This window comes from Nicotiana tomentosiformis, chromosome 8, assembly GCF_000390325.3.
Source record: "Nicotiana tomentosiformis chromosome 8, ASM39032v3, whole genome shotgun sequence".
NCBI classification, from domain to species: Eukaryota; Viridiplantae; Streptophyta; class Magnoliopsida; order Solanales; family Solanaceae; genus Nicotiana; species Nicotiana tomentosiformis.
Genome location: NC_090819.1, coordinates 27,645,536 through 27,660,196, shown reverse-complemented (window position 1 = coordinate 27,660,196; position 14,661 = coordinate 27,645,536).

Below are 14,661 nucleotides of genomic sequence, written 5' to 3'. Positions count from 1 at the left end.
TTGAAACGCATTCTTGAATTATCACGACCCGAAATACCCACCTTCGGGACCGTGATGGCGCCTAACATTTCACTTGCTAGGCAAACCAACGTTAGAATAATATAATCCATTTTAAAACAATTTTTAAATTTAGTAATAACAAAGAAACAATTTGCGGAAGTAAAGTCTTAAATGTAGTGAATAATTCATAAAAATAACAAAGTCTAAATACCATCCCAGAATTGGTGTCACAAGTGCACGAGCTTCTAGAATAAATACAAATAAAGGTCCGAATAAATAAAGTTGTCTAGAAATAAACACACAACAAAAATAAAATAGACGGGGACTTCAAATCTGCGGACGCTATGCAGTTATACCTCAAGTCTCCTCTGGTAGCTGAAATCCGAGCAAGTCTATGGTACATCGCTAGGACCAACTCCGAAATCTGCACAAGAAGTGCAAAGTGTAGTATCACTAGAACCGACCCCATGTACTGGTAAGTGTTGAACCTAACCTCAATGAAGTAGTGACGGGGCTAAGGAGGGTCACTTACATTAACCTGTATGCAATATTAATAACAACAATAAATAATAGAAATAAATCGGTTAACTCATTTACACTAATTGAAGCCAACTCAGCAGTCATAACCCATTATTATTTCAACCAATTTCTATTGCAGCGTACAAACCACTTCCACAATATATTCATTTTCAATCCTCTCATATATTTATTTTAATCAAATATATATAGACTTTTAAATAAGTCTGTTGCGGCGTGTAATCCGATCCCGTAATATTGACTTTTAAATAAGTCTATTGCGGCGTGTAATCCGATCCCCCAATATATGTATAATTACTTTCATTTACGTTGCGGTGTTCAACCTGATCCCCCAATATTCATTTCAATCAATTTTGTTGCGGCGTGCAACCCGCTCCTCTAATATATTCATTTACCAATTCTTATAAAAGAAATTGCCCTAATAAATGCAACAATTAATATAAAATCTGTAAGACAACAAGCATACAATAATCGTGAATTAATTATAAAACAAACAATGACAAATAGCAATTTATTGTGAAAATCAAGGAAAAAATAGACAGTTTAATATTTAGTATGCTAAATGTCAAATAACAATTAAGACACATAAATCAAATAGCATGTAACAATTATTGCAGGATTTCAAAAATCAATATTTGACAAAGAATAGGAGGAAAACAATTATTATAACAATTAATCTGTGATTTAAAATGATTTATGATTTTCAAATAATTATGTAAACAATTAATTTGACGACGTATAGACACTCGTCACCTCGCCTATACGTCGTTCACATGCATTTCGCATAACAAATAATTTAAGGGTTCTATTCCCTCAAGTCAAGGTTAATCATGATACTTACCTCGCTTTGTAAATTTTAATAAATTATTCGACCACAACTTTTCCTTTTGAATTTGTCTCCAAAAGCGTCAAATCTATTCATAAATAATTCGATATACTCAATACGAATCATAGGAATTAATACCATATGAATTTACTAATTTTTCGGATAAAAATCTAAAATTTATTTAAATATTCGACAGATAAATATTCGACAGTGGGACCCACGTCTCAAATCCTGAAAAAACTCACGAAATCCGAACACCCGTTCCTCTACGAGTTCAACCATACAAAAATTATCCAATTTCGATTTCAAATGGACCTTCAAATCTTAAATTTCCGTTTTTGGGAGATTTTAAAAAAATCTGATTTTTCTCCCAAAATTTTACGGATTCATGATATAAATGAGTATGGAATCATGAAATATAATCATTATAGGATAAGGAACACTTACCCCAATGTTTTCCCGTAAAATTCGCCCAAGAATCGCCTTATCGGAGTTCAAAAATTAGAAATGGTTGAAAATGGGACGAATCCCATTTTCCAGAACTTAAATCTTTTTCTCGGATTTTTACCTTATGCGATCGCGTACAATGCTTCGCGATCGCGAAGCATATTGTTTTTTGGCTGCCCAACTTTTTGCTCTACGCGAACGCGGAAGGGCTTATACGAACGCGAAGCACAGCTTCTCAGCCTTCCGCGATTGCGGACCACCTTGTGCGATCGCATAGCACAATCTTTGTGCTTCAGCTTCTGCCTCATTCCTTCTACGTGAACGCGGCTTTGCCCACACGTTCGCGATGCCTTAGATTCTCCAACTGTGCGATCGCGTATAATACTATGTGATCGCATAGTACAAATTTCCATCAGTGTTCAACAAGCCCTTGCGATCGCGGATGTAGCCACACGATCGCATAGAAGGAAACCAAATGACAGCTGAAGCTCAAAAACTAGATTTTGTAAGTTCAAAATGATCCCATAGCCTATCCGAAACTCACCCGAGCTCTCGGGGCTCCAAACCAAACATGCACACAAGTCCTAAAATATCATACAAACTTGCTCGCGCTATCAAATCGCCAAAATAACACGTAGAACTATGAATTGAACCGGATGTCCGAATCAAGTCAAATCAACTCCGTTTCTCGCCAAATTCGGTAGGAAAGTCATAAATATTATAGTGGACCTATGCCGAGCTCCGGGACCAAAATACGGGCCCAGTGTCAATAAATCCAACATCAGTAACTTCTTAAAAATAATTAAGCTTTCAAACTTTTAATGTTTCATCAAAATTCTATATCTCGGGCTAGGGACCTCGGAATTCGATTCCGGGCATACGCCCAAGTCCCAAATCACGATACGAACCTACCGAAATTGTCAAAATATTGATCCGAGTCCGTTTGCTCAATATGTTTACCAAAGTCAACTTTGTTGAGTTTTAAAGCTCTATTTCACATTTTAATAAATTTTTCACATAAAAACTTTTCGAAAACTTATACGGACTGCGCACGCAAGTTGAGGGTGATAAATAATTCTTTTCGAGGTCATAGAATACAGAATTACTTACTAAATTTAAAGATGACACTGGGTCATCACATTCTCCACCTCTAAAACAAGCGTTCGTCCTCGAACGGAGTTAGAAAAAGTATCTGAGCTGGAGAAAAGGTATGGATATTTACTCCGCATGTCCTACTCGGACTCCCTGGTAGATGCCTCTGCCGTCTAACCTCTCCATTGCATCTGAACTGAAGGATAACTCTTAGACCTCAATTGCCGGACCTGCAGGGCTAGAATAGCTATCGGCTCCTCCTCATAAGTCAAATCTTTATCCAATTGGACTAAGCTGAAATCTAAAACATGAGACGGATCACCATGATATTTCCGGATCATAGACACATGGAACACTGGATGAACCGCTGATAAACTAGGTGGTAATGCAAGCATGTAGGCTACTTCACCCACCCTTTCAAGAATTTCAAAGGGTCCGATATACCTAGGGCTCAACTTGCCCTTCTTTCCGAACCTCATTACACCTTTCATAAGTGAAACCCGGAGCAATATTCTTTCTCCAACCATGAATGCAATATCACGAACTTTACGGTTGGCATAACTCTTTTGCCTAGACTGAGCTGTGCGAAGTCGATCCTGAATAATCTTGACCTTATCCAAGGCATGCTGTACCAAATCGGTACCCAATAACCGAGCCTCTCCTGGTTCAAACCAGCCAACTGGCGAATGGCATCGCCTTCCGTATAATGCCTCATATGGAGCCATCTGAATGCTCGACTGGTAGCTATTATTATAAGCAAACTCAGCAAGTAACAAGAATTGATCCCAAGAAACTCCAAAGTCTATAACAGAAGCGCGAAACATATCTTCCAATATTTGTATAATGCGCTCTGACTATCCGTCTGTCTGTGGATGAAATGTTATATGCAACTCAACCCACGTGCCTAACTCACATTGTACATCCCTCCAGAAATGTGAGGTAAATTGCGTACCTCGATCTGAAATAATAGACACGGGCACACCGTGAAGGCGGACAATCTCACGAATGTAAATTTCAGCTAACCTCTCTGAAGAATAGGTAACTGCCACTGGAATGAAATGTGCTGACTTGGTCAACCTATCCACAATGACCCAAACTGTGTCAAATTTTCTTTGAGTCCGTGGGAGCGCAACAACAAAATCCATAATGATACGCTCCCACTTCCACTCAGGAATTTCTAACTTCTAAAGCAAACCACCAGGTCTATGATGCTCGTACTTGACTTGCTGACAATTTAGACACCGAGCTACATATGCAACTATATCCTTCTTCATTTTCCTCTACTGGTAATGTTGCCGCAAATCTTGATATATTTTGACGGTACCTGGATGAATAGAATATCTGGAACTGTGTGCCTCTTCCAGTATTAATTCACGAAGCCCGTCAACATTAGGCACACAAATAAGACCCTGCATTCATAGAACTCTATCTTCCCCCACAGCAACATGTTTGGCATCACCGTGCCGCACCGTGTCCTTAAGGACAAGTAAATGAGGATCATCATACTGCCTCTCCCTAATGCGCTCGTATAAAAAAGACCGAGCGACTGTGCAAGCTAGAACCCGACTGGGTTCTGAAACATCTAACCTCACAAACTGATTAGCCAAAGTATGAACATCTGCAGCTAATGGCCTCTCACCAACCGGAATATACTCAAGACTGCCCATACTCACAGCTTTTCTACTCAAAGCATCAGCCACCATATTGGCCTTTCCGGGGTGATACAAAATGGCGATATCATAGTCTTTCAACAACTCCAACCATCTTATCTGCCTCAAATTAAGATCTTTTTGTTTGAACAAATACCGAAAGCTACAATGATCAGTAAATACCTCACACGAGACACCGTAGAGGTAATGCCTCCAAATCTTTAGCGCATAAACAACGGCTGCCAGTTCTAAGTCATGAACAGGATAATTCTTCTCGTGAACTTTGAACTGTCGTGATGCATATGCAATCACCCTGCCATCTTGCATTAATACTGCACCAAGCCAAGGTAAGATGAGTCACAATATACTGTATACGATCCTGAACATGTGGGTAATACTAACACTGGCATCGTAGTCAAAGCAGTCTTGAGCTTCTGAAAGCTTAACTCACACTCGTCTGACCATCTGAATGGGACACATTTCTGGGTCAGTCTGTTCAATGTGCTTGCTATAGATAAAAACCCTTCCACGAACTGACGATAATAACCTGCCAAACCCAGGAAAATCCAGATCTCTATAACTGAAGTAGGTCTAGGCCAATTCTGAACAGCCTCAATCTTCTTAGGATCCACCTTTATGCCTTCTGCGGATACAACATGCCCCAAAAAGGCAACTGAGTCTAACCAAAACTCACATTTTGAAAATTTGGCATATAACTAATTATTTTTCGAAGTCTGAAGCACACTCCGAAGATGTTGCTCATGCTCCTCTCGACTGCTGGAGTAAATCAAGATATCATCAATAAATACAACAACAAAAGAATCCAAATAGGGCTTGAACACTCGATTCATCAAATTCATAAATGCTGCTGGGGCATTTGTCAACCCAAATGACATCGCTAGGAATTCGTAATGCCCATACCGAGTCCGAAAAGATGTCTTAGGGACATCAAATGCCCTAATCTTCAACTGATGGTAACCAGACCTCAAATCAATCTTCGAAAATATCTTGGCACCCTGAAGCTTATCAAATAAGTCATCAATTCTTGGCAGCGGATATTTATTTTTGATAGTGGCCTTATTCAACTGCATCTATACACATCCGCATAGAGCCATCTTTCTTTTTTACAAATAGTACTGTGCACCCCAGGGCGAGACACTAGGTCTAATGAATCCCTGATCAAGAAAGTCTTGCAACTGCTCTTTCAATTCTTTCAACTTCGGCGGGGCCATACGGTATGGTGGAATAGAAATGGTCTGAGTGCCCGGAGCCAAATCAATATAGAAGTTGATATATCTGTCGGGTGGCATCCCCGGCAGATCTGCAGGAAATACTTCTGGAAATTCACGAACAACTGGTACTAAGTCCATAGAAGGGACATCCGCACTGGGATCGCGAATATAAGCCAAATAGGCTAGACATCCTTTCTCTACCATACGCCGAGCTTTCATATAAGAAATAACCCTACTGGCAGAATGACCAGGAGTTCCTTTCCACTCTAACTGAGGTAACCCTAGCATGGCTAGGGTCACTGTCTTGGCATGACAATCCAATATAGCATGATAAGGGGACAGCCAATCCATACCCAAGATGACATCAAAATCTACCATATCAAAGAGTGGAAGATCCATCTAGTCTCAAGACTACCAATAGTAACCACACATGAACGATAGACATGATATACTATAACAGAGTCTCCCACCAGTGTAGATACACACACAGAAGCACTCAGAGAATCACAAGGCACAACCAAATATGAAGCAAAATAGGAGGACACATAGGAATAAGTAGATCCTGGATCAAATAGAACCGAAGAATCTTTATGGCAAACTGGAATAATACCTATGATCACATCATCAGATGACTCGGCCTCATGCCTAGCTAGAAAAGCATAAAATCGGGACTGAGCCCCACCACTCTGAACTGTGTCTCTGGGACGGCCTCTAACTGGCTGGCCTCCACCTCTAACGGTCTGACCTCCACCTCTAATGGCCTGACCTCCACCTCTAGCTGCCTGACCCCTACCTGTAGCTGGCTGAGCAGGGGGTGAAGCAACTGGTGCCGGTATGATGGCACGATAATCCTGCTGAGATCTGTTACTCGCCAACCTAGGGCAATACCTCCTGATGTGACCAACGTTTCCACACTCATAAGGCCCATCCTGATGCCGTAGCTGCTGAAGCTGAAGTTGACCCGAATGGGCTGGATAACCACTGTAGTAACTCTGGAGTGGTGGTGCACTGATAGGAGTTGAATGTGCACTAAATGTTGGCTGCCATAGTAAGGCATAATAGGACCGTGACTCCCTGAAGCACCGTGAGATGCATGAAGTGCTGAATAAAACGGTCTGGGAGGATGACCCCTACCAAAATTACCCCTTCCTCCAGACAAGGCAACACTGAAACCACCGAATTGACGAGGCCTCTTATCAGACCTCTGCCCTCTCTCCTGTGCAAGAACCATCTCGATCCTCCTCACGACATTAGCAGCTGTATGAAAAGAAATCTCACTTCCGGTCTCTTTGGCCATCTAAAGTCTGATAGGGTGAGTGAGTCCCTAAATAAACCTCCCCACTCTCTCTCCCTCAGTAGGTAGTAAAAGGAGAGCATGACGGGCCAAATCCACAAAATGGGACTCATATTGAGTAACAGTCATACTGCCCTGCTGTAGACCCTCAAATTGCTTGCGGTAATCCTCCCCCAGTGTGATAGGAAGGAACTTTTCCAGAAATAGCTGAGAGAACTGCTCCCAAGTAAGTGCAGGCGATCCAACTGGTCTGGCCAATGTATAATCTCTCCACCACCTTTTGGCAGAACCCGTCATCTGAAATATAGCAAAATCAACCCCATTGGTCTCAACTATACCCATGTTCCGCAGTATCTCATGGCAGCGGTCAAGATAATCATGTGGGTCCTCAGGAAGTGTACCACTGAAGTGAATTGGAAAGAGCATAGTAAACTTATCCAGTCTCAATACAGCCTCAAAAGACATGGCGGGCCTATCACCGATCTGTGCCGCAACAACTGGCTGAACTACCCCAACTGGCGAGGCTGCTGGAGCCTGATTCTAGGGAGCCATCTGCTCCGAAGCGGGAGTAGTGGGAGTTTGTGCTCCTCCCCCGTCCTGTGAGACGGTTGGTGCCACCGAAAATATACCATTCTGGGCTACGCCCTCCATAAGACATACCAAATGGACTAGAGCGTCCTGAAGTACTAGAGTGTCTATGAATCCTTTCGGGACCAGAACTGGTCCAACTGGCACATTCTGAACTGAACCTCCTCCTGAAGGTCCACCTGAGGTTCTACAACATATGCAGCTGCTCGAGCTCTGGACTGATCTCTACCTCGGCCTCTGCCTCGACTCTAGCACGAACTCGGTCTCGACCTCTACCCCTGGCCATAGTTGCCACCGGGGGCTCTGGTCCCTATCCATCAGTAGATGTATTACGTGTTCTCACCATCTACGAAAGAATAAGAGTAGAATGGTTCAATCATCGATGATAGAATAAATTCTTACGACAGAATAAGAAAAAAGTGATATTATTCCTAAACTTCATAACCTCTGAGAGATAAGTACAGACGTCTCCGTATCGATCCTTCAAACTCTTCTAAGTTTGCTCGTGACTCGTGAGACCTATGTAACCTAGTGCTCTGATACCAACTGTCACGACCCGAAATTCCCACAATTAGGACAGTGATGGCGCCTAACATTTCACTTGTTAGGCAAGCCAACGTTAGAATAATATAATCCATTTTAAAATAATTTTTATATTTATTAATAACAAAGAAACAATTTGCGAAAGTAAAGTCTGAAATATAGTGAATAATTCATAAAAATAACGAAGTCTAAATACTATCCCAGAATTGGTGTCACAAGTGCACGAGCTTCTAGAATAAATACAAATAAAGGTCTAAATAAATAAAGCAGTCTAGAAATAAACACACAGCAAAAATAAAATAGACGGGTACTTCAGAACTGCGGACGTCGTGCAGTTATACCTCAAGTCTCCTCTGGTAGCTGAAATCCGAGCAAGTCTATGGTACTCTACTGGGACCAACTCCGAAATCTGCACAAGAAGTGCAGAGTATAGTATCAGTACAACCGACCCCATGTACTAGTAAGTGCGGAGCCTAACCTCAACGAAGTAGTGATGAGGCTAAGGCGGGTCACTTACATTAACCTGTACGCAATATTAATAACAACAACAAATAATAGAAATAAATTGGTTAACTCATTTACACTAATTGAAGCCAACTCAGCAGTCATAACCCATTATTATTTCAACCAATTTCCGTTGCAGCGTACAAACCGCTCCCACAATATATTCATTTTCAATCCTTTCATATATTTATTTTAATCAAATATATATATATAGACTTTTAAATAAGTCTGTTGCGGCGTGCAATCCGATCCCCCAATATTAACTTTTAAATAAGTCTATTGCGGTGTACAATCTGATCCCCCAATATATATATAATTACTTTTATTTACGTTGCGGCGTGCAATCCGATCCTCCAATATTCATTTCAATCAATTCTGTTGCGGCGTGCAACCCGCTCCTCCAATATATCCATTTACCAATTCTTATAAAAGAAATTGCCCCAATAAATGCAACAATTAATATAAAATCTTTAAGACAACAAGCATACAATAATTATGATTTAATTATGAAATAAACAATGACAAATAGCAATTTATTATGGAAATCAGGGAGAAAATAGACAGTTTAATATTTAGTATGCTAAATGTCAAATAACAATTAAGACACATAAATCAAATAGCATGTAACAATTATTGCAAGAATTCAAGAATTAATATTTGACAAAGAATAGGAGGAAAATAATTATTATAACAATTAATCTGTGATTTAAAATGATTTATGATTTTCAAATAATTATGCAAATAATTAATTTGACGACGTATAGACACTCGTCACCTCACCCATACATCGTTCACATGCATTTCACATAACAAATAATTGAAGGGTTCTATTCCCTCAAGTAAAGGTTAATCACGACACTTACCTCGCTTTGCAAATTCCAATAAATTATTCGACCACAGCTTTTCCTTTTGAATTTGTCTCCAAAAGCGTCAAATCTATTCACAAACAATTTGATATACTCAATACGAATCATAGGAATTAATTCCATATGAATTTTTATATTTTTCGAATAAAAATCTAAAATTTATTTAAATATTCGATAGTGGGACCCACGTCTCAAATCCTGAAAAACTCGCGAAATCCGAACACCCGTTCCTCTACGAGTTCAACCATATAAAAATTATCCAATTCCGATTTCAAATGGACCTTCAAATCTTAAATTTTTGTTTTTGGGAGATTTTATAAAAATCTGGTTTTTCTCCCAATATTTCATGGATTCATGATATAAATGAGTATGGAATCATGAAATATAATCAATATAGGAAAAGAAACACTTATCCCAATATTTTTCTGTGAAAATCGCCCAATAATCGTCTTACCCGAACTCAAAAATTGGAAATGGTTGAAAATGGGACGAATCCCATTTTCTAGAACTTAAGTTCTGTTTCTCGGATTTTTACCTTATGCAATCGCGTACCAGTTTTGCGATCGCGAAGCACAATTTTTTTTGGCTGCCCATATTTTTGCTCTACGCGAACGCGGAAGGGCTTATGCGAACGCAAAGCAAAGCTTCTCAGCCTTCCGCGATCGTGGACCACCTTGTGCAATTGCATAGCACAAACTTTGTGCTTCAGCTTCTGCCTCATTCTTTCTACGCGAACGTGGCTTTGCTCACGCGTTCATGATGCCTTAGCTTCTCCAACTATGCGATCGCGTACAATACTATGTGATCGCATAGTACAAATTTTCATCAGTGTTCAACAAGCCTTCGCGATTGCGGATGTAGCCACGCGATCGCATAGAAGGAAACCAGATGACAGCTCAAACTCAAAAACCCGATTTTCTAAGTTCAAAATCATCCTGTATCCTATCTGAAACTCACCCGAGCCCTCGGGGCTCCAAACCAAATATGTATACAAGTCCTAAAATATCATACGAACTTGCTCGCATATTCAAATCGCCAAAATAACACCTAGAACTACGAATTGAATCCCAAATCGAATGAAATTTCAAGAAAACTTTAAAACTTATATTTTTACAACCGGACGTCCGAATCACGTCGAATCAACTCCGTTTCTCGCCAAATTTGGCAGACAAGTCATAAATATTATAGTGGACCTATGCCGAGCTCTGGAACCAAAATACGGGCCCGGTGTCAATAAATCCAACAACAGTAACTTCTTAAAAATCATTAACCTTTCAAACTTTTAATATTTCATCAAAATTCCATATCTCGAGCTAGGGACCTCGGAATTCGATTCCGAGCATACGCCCAAATCCCAAATCACGATATGGACATACAAAATTATCAAAATACTAATCCGAGTTTGTTTGCTCAAAATGTTGACCAAAGTCAACTCAGTTGAGTTTTAAAGCTCTATTTCACATTTTAATCTATTTTTCACACAAAAACTTTCCGAAAAAATATATGGACTGCGCACGCAAGTCGAGGGTGATAAATAGTGCTTTTCGAGGTATTAGAATACAGAATTACTTATTAAATTTAAAGATGACACTTTGGGTCATCACATGAATATTATTTCCTTTATTGTGAATTAGTCTTATCTAATAACATGGTTATACATTATTTTCTCATTGTTGAGTTATTTGGTGTTGAAGTTGTGAAAGTCTTTAATACGTTGAGGCGATCTTGGTTATTGTTGAAACATCTATCTTATTGAGCATTTTCTATACATTATTATTGTTGATATTCTTGTATACGTTGTGGTGGAGCCATGGGCTATTGTTGTGAAAGTATTGATATTGTTGTTGTTGGCAAGTTGTGATATGTGGGCACTTGTGGCGAGTTGTTATTGTGATATGATATTGATGCGCATGCGGCGGTATAAGGTGGGACTTATGTGCGTGATTGCTTGTAGGGGAACTACGTGAAGCCATACAGCGTCATAAGGTGGGCTAAAGTGCGTGTAGCTATTTCAGAAAAAACTATTTTTCAAAACCTATTTTTAAATGTAAGGCTTACGTGGCGGTATAAGAAAAGATTGTGATTGAAATTGAGAAATGTGAATGCGAGGCAGTACCTCGGTTTGATTTTATTATACACAAGGCGGTACCTCGTTGTGTTTCTTGCTGTTTGTTTCATGTTGTAAAGTGTTGTGGAAGGAATATTTCTTGTTGCTTCATTCTTTATTATTCTAGCCGTTATAGTCCGTACATGATCATTGTAGCACTTTAGTTGCTTCTTTTATGCTATTTCTATTGTTCACTTCTGGTACTAGTTCTTGCTATTATCTTGTTCCGTATCAGCTATTCTTCACTTTTCATTACTTATACGTATTACATTTTTATAATGTCTATTTTATATCCTAATAAGTGTCTTGACCTGGTCTCGTCACTACTCTACTGAGGTTATGCTTGATACTTACTGTGTACCGTTGTGGTGTACTCATACTATGCTTCTGCACATCTTTTTATGCAGATCCAGGTACGTCCGCTCATAACGGTCGATAGAGATTTCCCTGCTAGCTGCTTTTATCGGAGACTTCAAGGTATGCTTGCTCGGCATCCGCAGGCCACGGAGTCACCTTCCCTTATTTTCATTACTGTTGTATTTTCTTTCGGACAGTGATGTAGTAGTACTCTCTTTGCATTCTATAGAGCTTACGACTCAGTTCCACAGGTTTTTGGGGTGTGTATTTGTGAGATTCTATTTTCAGGAGGTTTTATCCATTATTCAGTCGTTTTTAGTAACTTGTTATTATATATCTATTCAGTTGTTGTTATTTGTTAAGCTTACCTAGTCGTAGAGACTAATTGCCATCACGACATCCTTCGGAAGAAAAGTGGGGTCGTGACATACGCCCAAGTCTAAAATTATATTACGAACCTACCGGAATTATTAAAACACCGATCCGAATTCGTTAACCAAGAATATTGACCGTAGTCAACTCAAATATCATTTTAAGTCAAAAATCTCTTTTTCTTCAAATTTTTACGTAAAAACTTTCCGAAAAAAGACACGGATCACGCACGCAAATCAAGAAATATCAAATGAAGCTGATAGAGGTCTCGGAACACATAAATAAAGGCTAGTACTCAAAACGGCATGTCGGGTCGTCACAGCCTTTCGTCAATATATCTATACATTAAAATACATTTTTATATTATCCAATTTCTATCTGTCCAATGACAAGTAAGTATTAAGTAATTGTGATAATTAGCACTACGCCCTACGACAGAAGTGATAGAAATTTTAAAATCCAAATAATAAAACAAATAACGTAAATATTATTTATATTCATTAGCAATCTAAAAACATCACTTCTAACATTTGATTATGGAATACCCTTACAAGTTGGATTGTATTGATCTTGCATGTAATGAACAAAATCCGGCGAAGAAGAAAAACTAAAAGGTAATCCTTCAACAGCTACTAATTTTGCTAAATTTTACTATCTTTCTTTTCGTCATATACCAAAGTCCTCCGGTCAAAGGGTTAATTCTTGATTGTATACTATGAGAACCCTGTATAGAAATTTTTTCGTTTTTTCAAAAAAAAAAATCACTTTTTTTCGAAATCAACGTTTTTTCATAAAATTTTCAATTTTCATTTGATAATGCATTTTGAAAATTTTCGAAAATTTGAAAAACTCCAAAAAACTGTTTTTCAAATTTATCACTCAAATCACTCTAAATTTCAAATATCATTTTCAGTTGAAAAAAATTTTCCCACTATTTTGAAATTTTACCATTCTTATGTCCAAACGCCCACTAAGTAGGAATAGCCCCTTTCCCCCTCCTGGGAAGCCTTGTATGCCAACCATATTTGCTTGTGAGATCTTTCACCAAGTGTCTTATTAAACATTATGTCCCGCCTTAACTTTTTTCAGTTTTAAACGAATACACTTCTTTATAATAAGTGCGAATAGCTATTTGATTTGGCTTATATTAGTAAAGACATTTCATACAAGTGATGTTGATTTCCGTTCTACTAAGGTTCAACTCTTAGTGGAAAGTATTTGATCTCCAAACTGAGATTGACTCTGAGTTGAAGTTGTTATTAGATTTGGACTAGTTGAAAAGTAATTCACGATCTAGTGATTGCTCATTCGAATTAATATTGTAATAAGGTATTTCATCTACGTGAGAGGAATCATGTACAAGATTACTACATTCGCCAACCCTTCCATTACGATGGTTACCTCTAAATCCACGAAAAATTCTAGGCATTGTAATTTATGCAACTGATAATTTATAATTCCAATATAAATAAATTAATTCTGACAAGTAAAATAAAATAATAAAAAACAAGAGATAGAGATGAAGAGTGTACCAAACACCGATATAAATACCACATATAAATGAGGTTGATAGTTGAAACTTGCTCAATCCCGAAGCTAGTTGCCAACTTCAGTCTCAATTTTCAAATAATGAATAACAACCAAATAAAGTACAAAGATTTTGTGTGAAAAAATAAAGAAGAGAAGAGATACTTTTAGTTTAGAATAGGGTAAAAGTGTAATTTTATAGACTTAAGTGTTAAAAATATATTAAGACGGGGTAGGGGTGAATTCGGGGGGTTTGGGAGGCCAACTGTTGCCCAACGGTCATTTCTGCAAAAGAGTCGTTGGGTAACGACTAGTTTTGCATAAAACAGTTTAAAAAAAAAAAAAAAAAATTAAACCGGGTCGGTCAGGGCTGGGATTTCTAGCAGGCCAAACAGGCCGGTCCAGACGGGATCAACCAGCCGTCACACCCCGATACCCGTCCCCCTACCCTTTATGTCATCTCCCTCCGATCTGCTAACCGGGCCATCTCACTCCGGTCTGCTAACCGGGCCAAATCGATACCAGGTCGGGCTGGGACGAGATCGAGACAGCCCGACCCACCTGCCACCCTTACTAAAGTCCGACATGAAGTTCAAACTCTTTATTTGGTTTTCGAATGATGAGTGGTATTTTATCACTACACTGTCTATGGTAATCACTGTTTCCATTCTGTTGGAATATTGCTCTTAAATCATCTCAAGTAGTCTTCTTAGCACGGTA